The following is an 18,170-nucleotide window of genomic DNA, read 5'->3' on the forward strand; positions in this document are numbered from 1 at the left end:
AAGTATTCATTGACAGGTAGGACATTGCAATATATAATTTTATATACTCTACTTAGATTGGACTGAAGGCGACGTAGTTCTAGGTTTTCTAGGTCTAGAATTTCAAGTCTGGTGGCATAAGGTATTCTTCTGTGCTAGTCATTGAAGCACTGTGACTTTATTTAGGCCACCACGCAATCCTGTAAATGAAAAAATACAGCTGCTTTAAGAATCTCAGTAAATTAAGGCCTTGAAGTAGCATCTGCAACCATGGAAGGTTGAAAAAATAATGAAGTACACTTGCAACAGTTCATATAGTGAATGTTTGATGTTACACCACAGAGGTGGTATTCAGCAGGCTAGCAGAAATTTTGTGTAGTTCAGAGAACCGGCAAATCCCACCTCTCTGGAGATTTTGCAGTATCCTTCCCTGCCACGCCCACCAAGCCACGCCCACAGAACCGGTAGTAAAAAAAATCGAATCCCACCACTGTTACAATGGCACTGAAAAAAGGGACCTATGACTGTTTTCCACACTTACGACCTTTTCAGCATCCTCATGGTCACATGATCAAAATTCAGATGCTTGGGAACTGACTCACATGTATGATCATTGTAGTGTTCCAGGAATCATGTGATCACCTTTTGCATCATTCTGACAAGCAAAGTCAATGGGAAAATCAGATTTACTTAACGACCGTGTTACTAATTTAACAACTGCAGTGACTCACTTAGCAACCATGGCAAGAAAGGTTGTAAAATGGAGCAAAATTCACTTAATGAATGTCTCACCTAAGCAACAGTTTGGGCTCAATTGTCATAAGTCAAGGACTACCTGCATTGCTTTGATGAACAGCAAAGAGGAACTACTATTTCACAAGGTCCAAAACATTTCTTCTTCATCTTTTGGGGGAATGTGCAGACTCTTTAAGTGTTTCCATTTCTAGTGCAAAATATTGTCAGGAATGTGCACATCAGCTATGAATTTTGTCCCTTTATAGATTGCCAGACTGAACGAAAGAAAAGGCAGCAAGGGTGAGTGTAAAAACAACAGGGCAATTATTAATTTGTTAAGTGTGCCCTGGAGAGTGTTTGAAAGAATTCTGATTGAAAAGGTACAAGAGGTGACGATGAGAGGAAAAGTGAAATGCACAGTTTGATTTAATTCTAGGAAGGGGCGTGCAGACCAGAATTTTGCCATTTAGAGGGTTATTGAGAGATGTGTAGGAGAAAGTTTGGTGTATATAACAAAACATTAAAGAACAAAAGGCAGTATATGGAGTGATGAAAAGATTTTGTGGAAAAAAAAATGGTTTGCAAGGATGAACAAATATGGAGAGAGATCCTGGATAGGGTTTAAAGTAGACCTGGATAATTTGTTTATTTTTTTCTCTTATCCCTTTCTTTTATTTTCTTTTTCTTTCTGCTTCTTATTGGTGGCACAATGGTTAGAATACATTATTGCAGGTTAATTCTGCTGACTGCCAGCAGTTCGATTCTGACCAGCTCAAGGTAGACTCAACCTTCCATCCTTCTGAGGTTGGTAAAATGATGACCCAGATAGTTGGGGGCAATATGCTGACTCGGTAAACCATTTAGAGAAAGCACTATAAAGTGATATATAAGCCTAAGTGCTATTGCTATTGCATACTCTCTTTCTGAACTTTGCATAGTATTACTTACCCTAAAGGAAAATAGCATGATGAATATGGGTGTATATATGACTGAGTTAGGATAAAGTATATTACTACAGGTAAGAGTTCATGTATAATGATGGAATTCCTTATGAACAAAATGTGTGCAGGTGTGGAGAGTCAAACTTTAAACCCAGGAATTTGGATACAATGCAAAACGCTGAATTTAATGGACTATGTATGATCATGATCTTCTATTCATGGATGGCTTTTTCCTATGAGAGGAGACATTTTTTATTATTATTTTCCTTTTCACAATTGACCTTATTCCAAAGCCTGGGTAAATAACCAGATTTTTAATAGTCTTCAGAAGGTCATTAAGATAGAAGCAATATGAATCTCTGATAGGATGTCTCCAGGGGTGGGATTCAATTTTTTTAGCAACTGGTTCTGTGGGTGTGGCTTAGTTGGTGGGCATGGCTTGATGGTCATGTGACTGGTGGACGTGGCTTGGTGGTCATGTTATTGGCTGGGCGTGGCCAACTCAATATCACTCACGTTGAGGAACGCATCTCTTCGCCTGGCCTCTTATGACTGTGGTGGTGCTGCAACAGTCGAAAGTGTGAAAAATGGTCATAACTCACTTTTTTCAGTGCCATTGTAACTTTGAATGGTCACTCTACACAAAGTACCAGCAAAGGAGGGGAAAACAAGTCCAGAGAAGTTCCTGAGACAGAAAGTCTAGTCCTGCCAAGAATGTAATAAGGGTTAACGGAGAGGCAGGTTCTGTAAGCAACACCAGAATGTTTCCTTCCTGCCTTCCTTACAGGATTAGGCCAGTAATTTCTTCTAACAACCAGTTCTCCAAACTGCTTAGAATGTTAACAACCAGTTCTAGCGAATAGGTGAGAACTGGTAGAATCCCACGCCTGGATGTCTCTTCTCAGTGGTGGGAATGGTTTTCCCTGGATCCTATAATTTATCATCATTTAATTAATGGGACCTGTACCAAAGGTGCTTTTTTTTTCTTCAAAAGGCAATTGGACTTTTTTGTTTTTCCTGGAAGACATTTCACTTCTCACCCTGTTCTGACCCAAACCTTGTTCCAAGTAAACAAACACCAAACAGAGATAAAAGCAAAATCTTTTAATGCTTCTCTGCAAATTCCATTAATTCACGGTTAAAAGGCTATTAAAACTAATTGTGTCTGATAAAAAAGAGCCTTGCCAAGGTTGGGCAAGGCTGCCAAAAGCACTAAATTAAGTTGCCAAGAAATATTCCAAACAAAAAGTCTTCAAACACAAACCAGGATAGTCTGAACTTCCACAAGGCTTGAAGTGTAAGAAGTTTGCTTCCTGCAAAAAATACCGGTCTCTCAGGCTGGCTTTTATCTCTCAAGGAAGGGCCCATCACCTTGCAGCCTTACTACCAAGTCGCCTGTGCTGCTTCAGCTGCTCTTTCCTATGAGCAGCCCTGCGCGCACATGCACTGGGCACAGGCTCCTCAGGGTCCTCGGCATCACTGCTGCCAGCCTCCACAATCTCCGAAGGCAGCACTCCACTCCCTGATGGTCCTGGCCCCATCCCAACATCACATGCAGGCCCCTCATCTGAGTCCTCACTCTCTGAGACCTCAGCCATCCACACCTGCTGCCGGTGAACCACAACACATCCATGACGAGAATCAAATTATCTTCAAGGAAAAGGAAGAAAGTCCAGTTGCCTTTTGAAAAAAAGCACCTTTGGGCAGGGGTAGGATTCAACCGGTGTAACAACTGGTTCAATGAGCGTGTGCGCACCAAACATGTGCTTCGCGTGCACACAGCATTTACAACTCACCTTTTGCTGCAAGCCCTGTGTGTAAAACAGCTGACGCGTCGCAATCTACTGTGCCGCATGAAGCAGCTGAGCAAGAAAACCTAAAAATAAAGCACAGACTAGAGCTGGGGTGGCTGGGCGGACACAACAGCTGATCATTGGAGTGAACTGGTTCGTTCACAGCTGATCTTCAGAGCTACCCAAACCAGGCTGAACCAGTAGAATCCCACCCCTGCCTTTGGGACAACCATGACTTGAAGACTGAAGAGCTCCATAGACAATGAAGCATGTAGCGCGCCCACTCTACCTAACCTCACCTGATAGATGGAAACATTGTGAAATAAATAGTCCTTCGAGCAATATATTCCAGTAGGCGCCTGTTTTCAAGTGTTTAGCAAATGAATTGGAAAAAAAATATTCAGGATAGTGGTGCTGAAATAAACGTTTTGTGATTATTGAAACAAGAACCCACAAAACTATCAATGTTCTCTAAATTTCTAAAGTCCAGCTCTGTTATTTCAGGTAAGATCCAGCCTTAATCAATGGAATCTCAACCCATCTTTATTAAGTTTGATTTTAGTGGTTTTGTTTGATGCAGGATTAGGCTTGAATCCAACATTTGTTTCTGTATTTTTGAAAACAGTGAGCTAACTTTGTATTCCATGTTCTCACAAGAAATTCATTTTCATAAAAAGAAGAAGAAAATGGATTGGTGTTTCGTAATTACTTTCCATTCCACTTTGGAATAAATTGTGAAACGTCCAGAGCATTGTTGGTGCCTTGAACCAACCTGCCAAAATGAAAACATCTACATTTTTTTTTCTTTCCTGGAACTGAAGTGATTAAATATTTCAAAAATAGCACATTTGTTCTTGTTTTCATTTTGGACAGCTTTTGCTTTCTCGGCAAGTGCTTGCAAACGAATGAATAATGTTGGAAATGATATATTTGCATACAAAGAATAATACTGTAAAGTGAATTAAATAACCACTTGCACAGTATTTATTTGACCCCTCTTGATCTGGATATTCTAGCATGGGTTAGATTTCCACCTTCCTGGTGTGGAAGGATGGAGATATTCAAGATTAAGAAGAAGCTGTCCAACAAACCAGCCAGCAGGAGCTAAGAAAATAAAAATGAACAGCTTCATAATTACACCTTTTGGCCCAATTCTTCTGGGGGGCGTCCCTAGGGCTTGATCTAAAGTACATATTGATTTCCTCTGCCCAGTGCAAGTCAGAACAAAGTCTTTACACAATCAAGTGAAAAGGGTACTCCTTTAAAGGGAAATGTTTTACTTCCAAGGCTGAAAAAGATCTCTTGAAGAAGAAAGAGGAAACAATTGGACTGAAATTGCTCAAGAATGGCTTCCGGCGTTTGTCAGTATCTGCTGGCTCTTCTTCCATTTCATAGATGGAAAGGCTAGTGATGGAATTTTCTCCTTGTAGAATTGTCACCAGTAGCCCAAGTTAAGGGACACCGGACTAAGAGGGTGCCAGGGGAAAGGCAAAGAGCAATAAAATCTTTGGTGCCAGCATTATAAGAAACAGGAAACCTTCTTCCTGCAGCTGAATAAATTAGCATTGCCTTGCTGAGGACAGGATTTATCTTGCACTGTAATGCTGACACCCAACATTATGGAATCATTATGGAAACATTATGGAAACATTATGGAAACATTATGGAACCTTGGAAGTTGTGGAAGCGCCATCACTTGAGACTTTTAAGAAGAGATTGGACTTCCATTTGTCAGAAATGGTGTAGGGTCTCCCGCTTGGGTGTGGGGTTGGACTAGATGACCTACAAGGTCCCTTCCAACTCTGATTATCTGTTATCTGAATCTTGTTCATATAAAGCAAAGTGGTGCCAAGGGAAAGAGTATGAAATTCAGCCCTTTGCTTAATAACTCTGAAGATTGGATAGTGGCAATAAAATGGCTGTCAAAATAACTTGGGACCTGTTTGGGCTGGGGGATGCATTGGGAGGGTTGAGCCCATGCTATAATTCATTCAAAAAATGGCAGCCATGGGATGGCCTGGAAAAAAGTAATAGAATAAAGAAAGTGGGGGGGGGGGGGTTTGGCCAATTTTTAAAAACCCACATTTTTGAACTACTAAATTACTAAGATTTTCTTTACTCTCTTACTTTTTTCTAGGCCATCCCATTTCCAGGCCATCCCATGGCATCTGAGGCAATCTTAGTAATTTAGTAGTTCAAAAATGTGGGTTTTTAAAAATTGGCCGATCCCCTACTTTTATGTCTATGCATTGCCTCAGATGCCAACATATAGTTTTTCCTGAAATGCACACATTTTTTATCTGAGCACTGGGATGTAAATACTGTTCCCCCCCACACACACACACAAAAAAAAAATCCTTATGGAATCTAATTATAACAAATATCACAAATTATAATAAATTAATGATTACCATCCTGTATAGATTATCACACATTGTGGTAAGTTATGATAAATAGCAATAAATTATTGTTGCCATATTATCAATGTCAAGTACCCCTCAGAAACACACTTCCACCAAATAACTTCTTGCCTTTGTGTAGCCTGAGGAAACCTTTTACCATATTCTGATTTAATATTGTCTTTTAGCCCATGTTTTTTCTCTGCATGAGCTTTTCTCAAATATCTTGAGATTATCCATTTGGTTTTGAATATGTTGACCATTTACATATCAATTCTCTCTTGTGTTGGTTGACGACCACAATACAGTAAAGAATCAGAAAAGAAAATACATGGGGCACAGCATCTGAAAGGCAGTAAATCCCAGCCTGCTTGTATCTCAGGTTCTGTAGATTATTCCAAATGAAGAATTGCCTGACCTTTGCCAGAATTAGATAGTTGAGCAGGATGTGCTGTATCAGTAGAACCTAAATGGACATAACCAAAGAAGACAACTATTCTATGAATTTAGAGGGCAGACATAAATGACCCAAGAAAATCAATGAAAGAAGGAAGCCTCATAATGCAGAGGGACTCCAAACACAGTTATTCTTCTGGAAATTTAAATTAAATTGACAACTTATTTTCCTTAAAAATAACACGTAATAAATAGGTTCAGCAAAACCTCATTTTTGTTTCTACACTGAGCCCAAAATTTCAACAATATACCATTAATTAAGATGACTAGGGAATTTAGGATTTAAACTAGTGATTAATGACCCCTTAAACCAGGTATTCCCTATGAGCATATCTAGTTCTCATTATATTTAATTTATTTTCAAGTTTTCCAGATACAGTAAGTCTTGGTTGGGAAAACTTAGTGAAGGAAGAAATTACCTCTATACTACATTTATTATGTTGATTGGCTATTTCAGTTGTGCGTTTCAAATATATATAAGCTGCAAGAATCTGTTTTGCCTATAAGCTGCAAGAATCTGTTTTGTCCTGAAAAAAATGTACTTCCAAGAATAATGCATACCTTCTTCTTGGCAATTGCTTTTGACCCCAAACTGCAGCCCTTCTCGACATTATGAACAGATTTTCTATGTCTCGTTTTTGTTCTTTTTTCTTGTGAACAAGAAGATCTATTCAGTTTTCTAAGTACTAATTGCTTATGGAGGTTGATTTACACAATTCCCTATTTTTATTCAAGCATTTATCCCAGCATGAGATATCCAAGGCTTTTCCTTTTAACAAAGGTTAGAATGCTAAGATGTCAGGCATTTACATTGGAAACACATTTTCAAATTCAGGTATTGTCTGAGCATTAATCCCTCTCTTAAGCTGTTTTAGTTCCCATAAGATACATAACAACCTGAAGCGGGAAATGTGATTTGTTCAGCAATGCATTCTCTTACATTTGCATTCACATTTTATCAATTAATTTTTTCTAAAGACCATTGGTATTCACGAATGTACTTAAGTTAAAAAGTGACTTCCCTGCTTAAAACTCTTTTCTGAATTTCATCTTTTTAAAAAAACCGAATAACATTTTAAAATCTATAAATATGTGAACTTTGAAAATAATTCAAAAGAAGCACAGAACACACTTCTGCTATTCATTGTTTGCAACACTCCCCCACCTGCAGGCTTCTGTGTGAATCTGAAAAAAAAAACCATGACTACTTTAAAGAATCAACTCTTCAAAGCCACTGCAACTGACTTACACAGAAGTCTGAAAAAATATAGGCTATTTCAGTGAATAGTAAAGAGGTTCTGGACTGACATTTGTGCATTGAATTAAGCACGCTTCTGCATAAATTCTGAACTAGGTTCAGTTCTAATAAAGGTATGGAATCAATTTATGTTTCTGTTATCAACATAGTTAAGGAACAACATTCACATATTTCCCAGGCCAGAGAATAAACTATTAGGATTTCAATCACTCTGATAATTCTAAGATGCTTTACAGGTCTCTTATGTACAGTAGTAGGAAATTAGTATGTAACTCTGCATGTAATTAATGATACCTATAAAGAAATTGATTCTACAAATGTTCTAGAATAGTTACTCTCGTAGAGATTTTCACAAAGAATCCTTAGAAAGGTTGAATTGGGATGTGAGATTGACATGTATCCAAATTCACTCATGTCAGAGAATTACAATAGTCAGAATGTTTTAAGACAAGGATACAGCCTGTTGCTGCATTGGTATTACAAGTTGCTCAGACTATAAAATCTCCCCTGAACCCATGTGATTGACAGGGTTGACTATTAATGACCTGATAGATTTCCTCTCTGACAATTTGTCTTGTACATGGTCCCTAACTTGATCTTCAAGTCTTCCAATGGTGCACTCATCACCATTGTAAAAGCCAATGCAGTCCTAGAATGTATCAAGGCACTGGTAAGACCACACTTGGAATATAGCATCCAGTTTTGGTCACCACAATACAAAAAGGATGTTGAGATTCTAGAAAGAGTGCACAGAAGAGCACCAAAGATGATTAGGGGCCTGGAGGCTAAAGTTACAATGAACAATTGCAGGAACTATGTCTACTCTAACAAAGAGAAGGATTAGGGGTGACATGATAATAGTCTGCCAATGTTTGAGAAGCTGCCACCAAGAAGAGAGGGTCAACCTTTTATTGAAAGCACCTGATGGAAGGACAAGAAGTAATGGATAGAAACTTATCAAAGAGAGTTCTAACCTAGAATTAAGAAGAAATTTCCTGTCAGTGGGAACAATTAATCAGTGGAATGGGTTGCCTCCAGAAGTTGTGGGTGGATGAGGCCATCAGTGGGGGTTTTTAAGAAGAGATTGGACAGCTCTGTAATTCTTTAACTGAGACCATCCATTTTACTTCTGATCATCCTCTTCTCCTCTTCCCTTCCGCCATTCCCAGTATTAGAGCCTTTTCAGAGATCTCTTAATTTGTGTAAAGTAGGGTAATTTGAGCTTGGTATTTTGTCTTGAGAAAAAAATTCTCCGTTGATTTGCTCCATGATGCATTTGTCTGTTATCTCGAGTGTCCAAGTTATTCTGAGGAACCTTTCCCAACACCAAAGTTATTGTTTTGAACGCATGTGCCAATGCACAGAATAGAATGAGATTTCAACATCACACAGTTGTATGATCTTGTAACATTTTGGTGCAACATTTTACCTTGAGAGTACCTGTGGATGTCCCTCGAAGATCATATGGGTGTTCTGTGGCCCTCAGAAGTTTCATTACTGACTCTCATTCATTTGGAAGAGAAGCTATATAACTAGGAGACCAAGTTTATGCCTCTTGCTTGCAATCAATGTTATTACCCTGAGGCCTTCAGCTACTATTTTTGCTTATTGTTTAGCACATAAAAATCTTGTTATTTTCTTTCTGCGTGGCCTATACCATAAACCAGAAGGGGTTGTATTTCTTGAAATAATCAATTTCTTCTAATCAGCTGAAGTTCCAGAAGATTCTCTTTTGACTAGAAAGCCCTTGAGTCCATTATTGCATAAACAGAAACAACACAGCAGAATACTAATGGTCACATTCCATACCTATTCTTGAATAATTAAATGTTTTATTGTGATGTTACTATTCGTATTTATTAGTCTTTATTGAGAAACAAAATTAGACTTAATGAGGACTGTTAGAGTCTTACTTTCAGAGACGTGACAGTGCTCCAAGAATGTATATCATTGGTACCAATGGTGATTAATAGGCTTAATTTACTTGAGTTGCATATGTCAAGATGGATTGGGAGGAAGCGAGAGGGGATGACTGCAGTTGCTAAAATCCTTTTAATTAGACTAATAATCCTAAGTGTGCCTTTGTTAACTGTGAGACACATTAATTAGGTCTGGTAGGCAGGGATTTCTGGGAGGGAAAAAGGGGCACAATAGCATTTAGATATATATTTTTTTCATGATCCCTGGAGAGCTATTAAATGGGGTGTGACATTAACTGCAGATAAACAGCCTTTAATCTTTCTGGGATGCTAGACTGTGGTGAGTGGGGGAGGTGAAGTTGTAGAAAGGAGAAATGGATAGATTAAAAAGTTTTTTGATTTTGGAATGTGATTTTGTTACCTGGGGACGTTGGCAGGTCCTGCTATTTGTTGAACTGGTTGTGTATTACAGATTAACAGAGTTGGAAGGCACCTTGAAGGACATCTAGTCCAAAACCACTGTCCAAGCAGGAGACCCTACACCATTTCTAACAAATGGCAGTCCAATCTCTTCTTGAAAGCCTCCAGTGATGAAGCTCTCACAGCTTTTGAAGGCAAGCTGTTCCATTGATTTATTGTTCTCACTGTCGGAAAATTTCTTCTTATTTCTAGGTTGAATTTCTGCTTGAGCAGTTTCCATCCATTATTCCTTGTCTGTCCTTCAGATGCCTTGGAAAATAGCTTGACCCCCTCCTCTCTGTGGCAGCCCCTCAAATATTGGGACACTGCTATCATGTCTCCCCAGGTCCTTCTCATCACTAGACTAGCCAGGCCCAGTTCCTGTAACTGTTCTTCATATGTTTTAGTCTCCAGTCCCCTAATCATGCTGGTTGCTCTTCTCTGCACTTTTTCTAGAGTATCAACCTCTTTTTTATAATGTGTACAATGTGATCTAGCACAGGAATATGTCCTTCCTTTCATATTGTTGTTAAGAATGAATAATTGGAAATACAAAGCTTGACTCTATGCTACCTAATAAATATGACAAAGGACTCATGTTTACTTTCTGTCCTTCCATTCTGATTTCAATTCTTTTCATTTGGACTGGAAAAACTCAGGCCACTGCTAGGGGGCAGCAAAGAGTTAATGTTTCCTGTATTTCTTGTGGCTGCCATTCATGGTTGTTGGATGTTTTGCAGCACCGCTATTGCCGCCTTCTCAATTTCAACATTCTATATTGAGGCTGAAGAAAACCACAGTCCCATAACTGAAGCTGCAAGAGGACCACTCTGAAAATGCCACTCAGCCTACAAATTTGAATAAAACGTAACAAGAAAAAAATAATTCTATTTTTTTAAAGCTAGTAAGAAAACCTACTGGTGGCATTTACTCAGGTTTGAGTTTCTTTTAGTGACAATATGGAAAGTTTAATTATTTAAGTAATGTTTTGGTTTGATAATGATTCTCAATGTATTTTCAGGTTCAGAAAAAATGTAATAATATTCTAAGTACAATCCACACTGCAACATTCCAAAATGTTTGAATCCAAATTTTAGAAATGAAGTTTCTCTGATTTGTAGTTTTTAAAATGCAGGTGTCATGATTTTAGAAAAAAAAAAAAATTCTCCGTATTTCTTATGCCACATCGCTTCCTTGGTATTCAGGTTTCCTTTTTAAGAGCTGACCTTGCTAATCTCCATTATACTCTTTCAGAAAATAAGAAGTGGAGGTCAAGAGCGGGCAAATGAAATACTCAGGAGCACTCTGGGTTTTTGCAGCCAAGGCTCTGAATCTTCCGTCTCTTCACACAAGGGCAGTAGTACATCAACTGCCACTGACTGTTGTTAGGAGTGGAATTTCATATAATACAAACTTCGTACCCGATAGAAGTTTAGAATGTATTTCATTCACACCTTGCAAACTGAATGCACATAAAGTTAACAGTGAGAATCGTTACCCAGACTGTTTATTACAAATGAAATCTCTACGTCAACTCAAAGAAATTACCTATAGATCTGGGGAGGGGGGGGAGAGTGGGATAAGTTTATTGGCCACACTAGTTTCCAAGGTACTTAATCATCTGGCAGCGAGGGCACTGAATTGCAAAAGATTAGTATGCAGCATTAGCCGTGGCAGTTCCCAAGCAATCTATCATAGATTTTGCAGAGCATAAGTGTGTCTTGAAGAATGGCCTGTAGGTCACCAATATTTGATTTAAAGGAGGTTGCTCAGGAAAGGAGGTACTTACCACACAAAAAAACATCTGCCCACCACTGACTTGCTAAAACATTTGGAAACGACCAAACAAAGGGAAAACGTTAGCTTCGGTTGCTTTGAGTTGAATTTTCAAGGAGGTAAGAAGCTGTTGTAGACACTTATACTCAATTGTTTTAGACAAGGTTTGTTTTTTTTTTAGCTAAAACTGACTAAAAATGCATTTGGGTTTTGAAACCCAAGTTTCTATGTATCAGGAGGTGGTAGAGCACATAGTTTACCGGGGAACCCTTAGTTTTTAGAAAACCTTTGCATTTGCAACTCAGATAGGTCATCTCAAAAATATAATTGCACAGCCATTATCAGACAAGATAGACAAAGAGCTAACACGTTATAACCAAATGCTCATCAGAGATTAAAATCCAGGAAAAGTTTCCTTAGGTCGATAGAAGACTTTGAAAGCAGAGTTGACCAAGGCAAAGCTACCAAGAACCAACACTGGATAAATCAATGGCAAAAGCCGGGAAGTATCGAAATCACTGAATAGACAGCTCATGGATACAATAAGATCCAGAGACTGTCAGGTGGTGCTCCATTCAAAATTCAAGAAAGAAATACTTAGACTCTTTAGATTAGAGAAAAGATATATTTTACTGAAAATGAAGTGGTAGCATCAGTAGAATTCTGAATCTGAGAAATTAGGTGCGCAGATTACAAATACAAAGGGATGGAAATGTTCCCACCCCCCATAGTTCAAATGATTCTTCCAATTAAAAGTTGTGAATATGATCATGTGGACATCTTCAGGTGGTGATGAGGCCTCTGTCCATTGACCTTGGCATATTTTGATAAAGATTTGCAGCTGTGCAGAGGAAAGAAAGCTAAGCGAGAAATAGAAACTTAAGCAGGAATTTATACTCCCCCCTCTCCTCATTTACACAACACAAGAATGTAACACCTCCAGCTCTCTTCCCAGATGTTGCCCCCTCCTCCTCCCGTTACGTATGGCAGCCAAAAGATGCAAAGCAGTAGTAGAAGATCTCGAAGGCTGACAGAGACACTCTGAACACCTGGGGCTGCCCAGTGAATTCTGCCCTTTGTGATTGTGGTGACATGCAGACAACAACACATAACTACACACTGTCTTGATCAGCATACACTTGAGGATCTCATGGCAGCACAATAGAACAGAATTAATGTTGCTAATTTCTTGGCAAGATCCAAAGGTGGGCTGCTGCCGGTCCACACTGGTTCACGTGAACTGGTAGTTAAGATTTTGTGCAGTTTGGCAAACTGGCAATCCCACCACTGGCTGGCCCCATCCCCACTCATTTTTTGGCCTGCTTTCCGGGCAGTTTTCTGGCCATTGTTTGGTCATTTTTCAGCCCATTTTGACCCATTTTTGGCCAAAAATGCCCCCCAAAATGCCCTAGAAATGGGCTGAAAAACACCCAAAAAACAGGCTGGTTTTGGGCCATTATTTGTGCCATTTTCAGGCTGTTTTTCAGGCAAAAAAAACAGCCTGAAAACTGTCTGGAAAACGGCCTCAAAAACAGCCTGTACGCTACAAGGAGGAATTCCCCACCTACCAATTAGCAACAACTTTTAGGAGTGTTCAAAAATATTGATAGAGCAAGAACCAATCATATAAGCCTATTAGGAAAAATATATAAGGGAGTGTTAAGTAACCTCCAATTCTTTTCAACATTGTTTTGTTGGGTTTGTAATAGCTGTCCCCCCTTAAAAAAAAAACCTCTCCCTTTTTGTTTGCTTATCATATAATTTGAGTATAGCTAACCTATTTTTTCATATCCTTCCCAGAAGCTTTTATAATAATAAAAATTCTTTATTCTTTGTTGGGCTTTGTATGCTCAGTTTTGAGCACAATATGTTCAAATACCACTTGAGCCTAGTAACCCTAGTTAAATAGGAGGAATGTAGTCTTTTATTTAAAAACTTATTCTTGGGGAAGAGGGATTTAATATTCTGCCCCAAATCCGATTCAAGATGGAAGATACCTCCCCATTTAAGAACAGATAATAGCAACATAACTAGAATTACATAACTATACAGAAATACTCCAAAACTACTGTGGAAAGGATGGATGGATGAAGAAGACTTAGGAGCCTTGTGGTGAAGTGGCTAAAGTGCAGCAGTGCAGGCAAACTCTGCCCGCTGCCTGGAGTTCGATCTTGACCGGCTCAAGGTTGATTCACCTTCTATCCTTCTAAGGTCAGTAAAATGAGGATTGAGATAGTTGAGGGCAATATGCTGACATTGTAAACCCCTTAGAGGGGTTTAGGACATTTAGACATGGTTCCTTGGCCATTCCTCTTCCATCCCCAGCTACCCATCTCAGCCCATTTATATCCAGCTTTCCTCCTCCAATGACCCTTTCCTGGCCATTATTCATGGTTAATGGCCCCCTGGCCCTCTGCTCTTCACCCTTCATCCCTGCCCATTCTGTGCGACCCCCTCCAGGCCTCCTGCAATTGCAGAAGAAATGCTGGCCTTCCCACTCACCTGTGCAATCCCCCAGCCCCCCAACCCTCAACTGACTTTGTGACTCACCTGCACGATCCCCTCCAGGCCACCTGTAATTGCAGAAGCAGTGCTGGCCTTGCCGCTCACCTGCATGACCCCACCAGCCTCCCACATACAACCCCAGAAGCAGTGCCAGCCTTGCCATTCACCTGTGTAATCCCCAAGCCCCCCCCCCAACACCAAAAAGCTGTGCTGGCCTCCTTTGTCCTCCCCTTTTTTGTTGGAGCTGACCGAATTGCAAGCCAAGCTATCTCTGTGAAGCTTCCTTGAGGCATGCCTCCTTCCCTGCCTGGGGCTCCCAACATGCTCTCATCTGCCTGTCCCCCAGTGGCCCTGACAACTGCTACTCCCTCACCCTCCGGTCCAGGTGACAGATCTGCAAGATCCCAAAACTTGCAGCACAGCTACAGTCCTTTTTTAAAAAATAATAATAATCTTGCATCGCAGGCTTCCCCCACTACACTATTGTTTCTGCTTGCCATCTGATTGGCTGGGGGCCAGACCAAAGGCCCAGATCAAAGGATGTTCGGGCAAATGGGCAGGGATGAAGGGCCTGGCCAGGGGACCAATGACCATGGAGAATGACTGAGGAAGGGCTAGCAGAGGAGGAAAGCTGGTGGGTGGGTGGGGGCAAAGGAGGCGTGGCCAATGGTCAATGTCTAAATGCCCCATTCCAACATAGAGAGGGTTGTAAAACACCACAAAGTGGTGTATAAGTCTAAGTGCTATTGCTATGAAGATGACAGAAAGAGATCTGTCAGGCTACTATGGTTTCAGTGACAGACACATCTCTGCCTCCTGGCTACAATAATTTCAAATAAATAGGTAAAGGTAAATGTTCTCCTCGCATATATGTGGTAGTCATTTCCTAGGGGGGGAAATGACTCTAGGGGGTGGTGCTCATCTCCATTACAAAGCCGAAGAGCCAGCGCTGTCCAAAGACGTCTCCATGGTCATGTGGCCGACATGACTAAGTACCGAAGGTGCATGGGATGCTGTTTCCTTCCCATCAAAGGTGGTCTCTATTTTTCTATTTGCATTTTTACATGGTTTTGAACTGCTAGGTTGGCAGAAGTTGGGACAAGTAACGGGAGCTCATTCGAACCACTGAACTGCCAACATTTCTGATCAACAAGCTCATCGTCTTAGCCACTGAGCCACCATATCCCCTTCAAATAAATAGCTTGATGTATATCTTTATGGCATGCCCATTGCTTCTGTGGTATACAAAAGTAAAATTATTGAACCATATTTTAAACTGGCATGCTGATGTTACATAAAGTAGAACACATACATACACACATCATTTATCCTACTATCCTGCTTCTTGACATGTATTTGTTTTGTTTCAAGCAGCGTTTAAACACGAGCAAACAAACAAATCAGGACTCATTAATAAATGTTAATTCCACCAGCCATTTTAACAAGAAAAGTCATTAATTGGGACACAGATTACTCTGTATAACTCTGTTAGCATAATTGAGTAATGCCTATTGATTCTTCATGAGACTAGAACCTTTTATTCCTCATCTCTTGTTAAAGGATTATTAATCAAGTTGTAATAGCTTTAAGATCTATGCTCTAATTAAAACTGTAACTTCTTTATTACATCTTTATTTTAATTCGATAGACAGAAAGATAATATTTTTTACAAGACAGCTCAGTGTAAAATAAAATTATAGGTCTCACCAATAGTTCAAAGGGAAACTGTTTAAAATGGGCTGAGACTTATTGTAGCATATCGTAAATTAAAACATGAGGCTCCTGGTCAGAGTCAGGATTAAACATACTCCTCTCAATATAATTAAAGCACATTACAGTAACAACTTTCTCTCTCTGTAAAAAGGGCTGAAATCTGTTACATGCCACAATTTTACCTTCTTTTTTCCCCTCCAAGCCATTTTTTAAACTCCAGAAACACATCTAAAAACCTGCAAGCCAATGAAGGATATATAAAATAAGGGTATTGCTCTAGTAGTTTTCTGTAAATATTTCTAGCCAGTAATGTTTTACCGTATTTGCCGGCGTATAAGACGACTGGGCGTATAAGACGACCCCCAACATTTCCACTCAAAATATAGAGTTTGTTATATACTCGCCGTATAAGACTACCCCCTCTTCCACACACCTTCCACTTTTGCACTTTTTTTTTTTTTTTTGACGCACTTTTCTGCTTTGGACAATTTTGAACTGAGCTAATCCAATTTTGAACCAAGAATATGCAAATAGCTATGGAGTTTAGAAATGAGTTTTAAAAATATTTTTCATTGCTTACCATTAAGCGTAAAATATGTTGTAAATAAAATGAGAACACAGGAAACGTTCTCTTCTCAATACAGCTGATCTCTCTCTCTCTCTCTCTCTCTCTCTCACACACACACACACACACACACACACACACCAAAACCCGGACACTGAAAAGGCTGCCAAGGAACAGTATATTCAATGCCTTCTCTTTAATCAAGAAACAAGGAATTCCTTAGAATCTTTTTTTTTCCCCAAGTGGCCCTCTTTAAAAAAAAAAAAATGGAGGTAACACTTTCATTCAAAAAGTCTTCCAGTATCTGGAGTCGCTCAGACATATTGAAGTGAGGCAGGAGAGTAAGTGAAATTTGAAATGATCCAGCTACCGTTTTCTTCCCCTCCCGCCCGAAGGCCATTATCTCCATGTCAAAACGAACAGAGGGGAGGCAAAGAAGCCAAACACGCTAAAAGGATCTCTTTATTTTCCTACACAAGGTCACACCTACTTTTCCGCATTCAAAGGACAACCTCTCCTCACCACCACACACACACACACACACACCCCAATACCCGCAAACAATGTTCTGGGCATTAATCACAATTGCTACATTAACCTGGTAAATTTATACCCTGCCTCCCCAGTGTTGCTTTGACGGCAGGATTTCACACAGCGGGGCGCTCGCTCGCTCTCTTCTCCGCTCTCCCACCGTTCGCACATGTTGGAAGCACCGTAAAACCTGATAACCCACCCGGGGCTCCCCATCCTTAACCTACAGCCGCCCGCATGCAAAACCTGCGTGCAAAAAGAAAAAGAAAAGTACGCCGCACGTGAGGATCTTGAATCCTCTCCTCCCCACACCGCTAAGGAAGGAAGAGGGGGAAAGGTTGCGCAGCGCGTGGCGAGTGACACCCGCCACACACACACACACACACACACACACACACACACACACACACACACCTCCCCCAGCCTGCCTCCCGGCTGCAACTCAAGCTCGAAGTGGGAGTCGGAGTCCTCCCGGCGTATAAGACGACCCCCCACTTGGAGGCATGTTTTTCAGGGCAAAAAAGTCATCTTATACGCCGGCAAATACGGTATATCCTTCTGTTTCCATTTTGTAAAGAAGACATGTCTTACATTTTGTTTTGTTTTTTGAAACAATGGATTAGAGCTCCTTTAACATTATGACCCCCAGGGCTAGGACTTGTTTCAGAACCATCCCATAGGGACTGATCCTGGTTCAACAGCCAGAACATGCAGAAGGTCGGTTAGAGAGGTGGAAATTTGAGATTTTCCTTAGTTGTCTACAGGGGTGTTTGCAGAAAGTGGTCAAAAAAGTTAAGAGTCCATGATAATACATCCAAGTTCTGCCTGAGTTTTATATACATCATATATTAAATTCATAACAGATGCAACTTTAATTGACATCACCATGGCTACCATTTTGACCTTTTTTTAAAAAAAACATAACCTATAGAAGCAATGATTGTTTGGGTGGATAGGAACACAGATATTTATTTATTTATTGGCTTATTTATTTGTTTATTGGCTTATTTATTTATTGACTTACTGACTGACTTATTGTTTTATTGACTTGTTTTATTGACTCATTGACTTATTTATTCATTTAGGAAAAGCACATAATCATGATTCATCGCTGTTTCCCAAACATCAACCTAACATCTAT

The sequence above is a fragment of the Notechis scutatus genome, chromosome 2 (genome assembly GCF_049901735.1).
Source record: "Notechis scutatus isolate UNSWTSFEM ecotype Mainland chromosome 2, rNotScu1.2, whole genome shotgun sequence".
NCBI lineage: Eukaryota > Metazoa > Chordata > Lepidosauria > Squamata > Elapidae > Notechis > Notechis scutatus.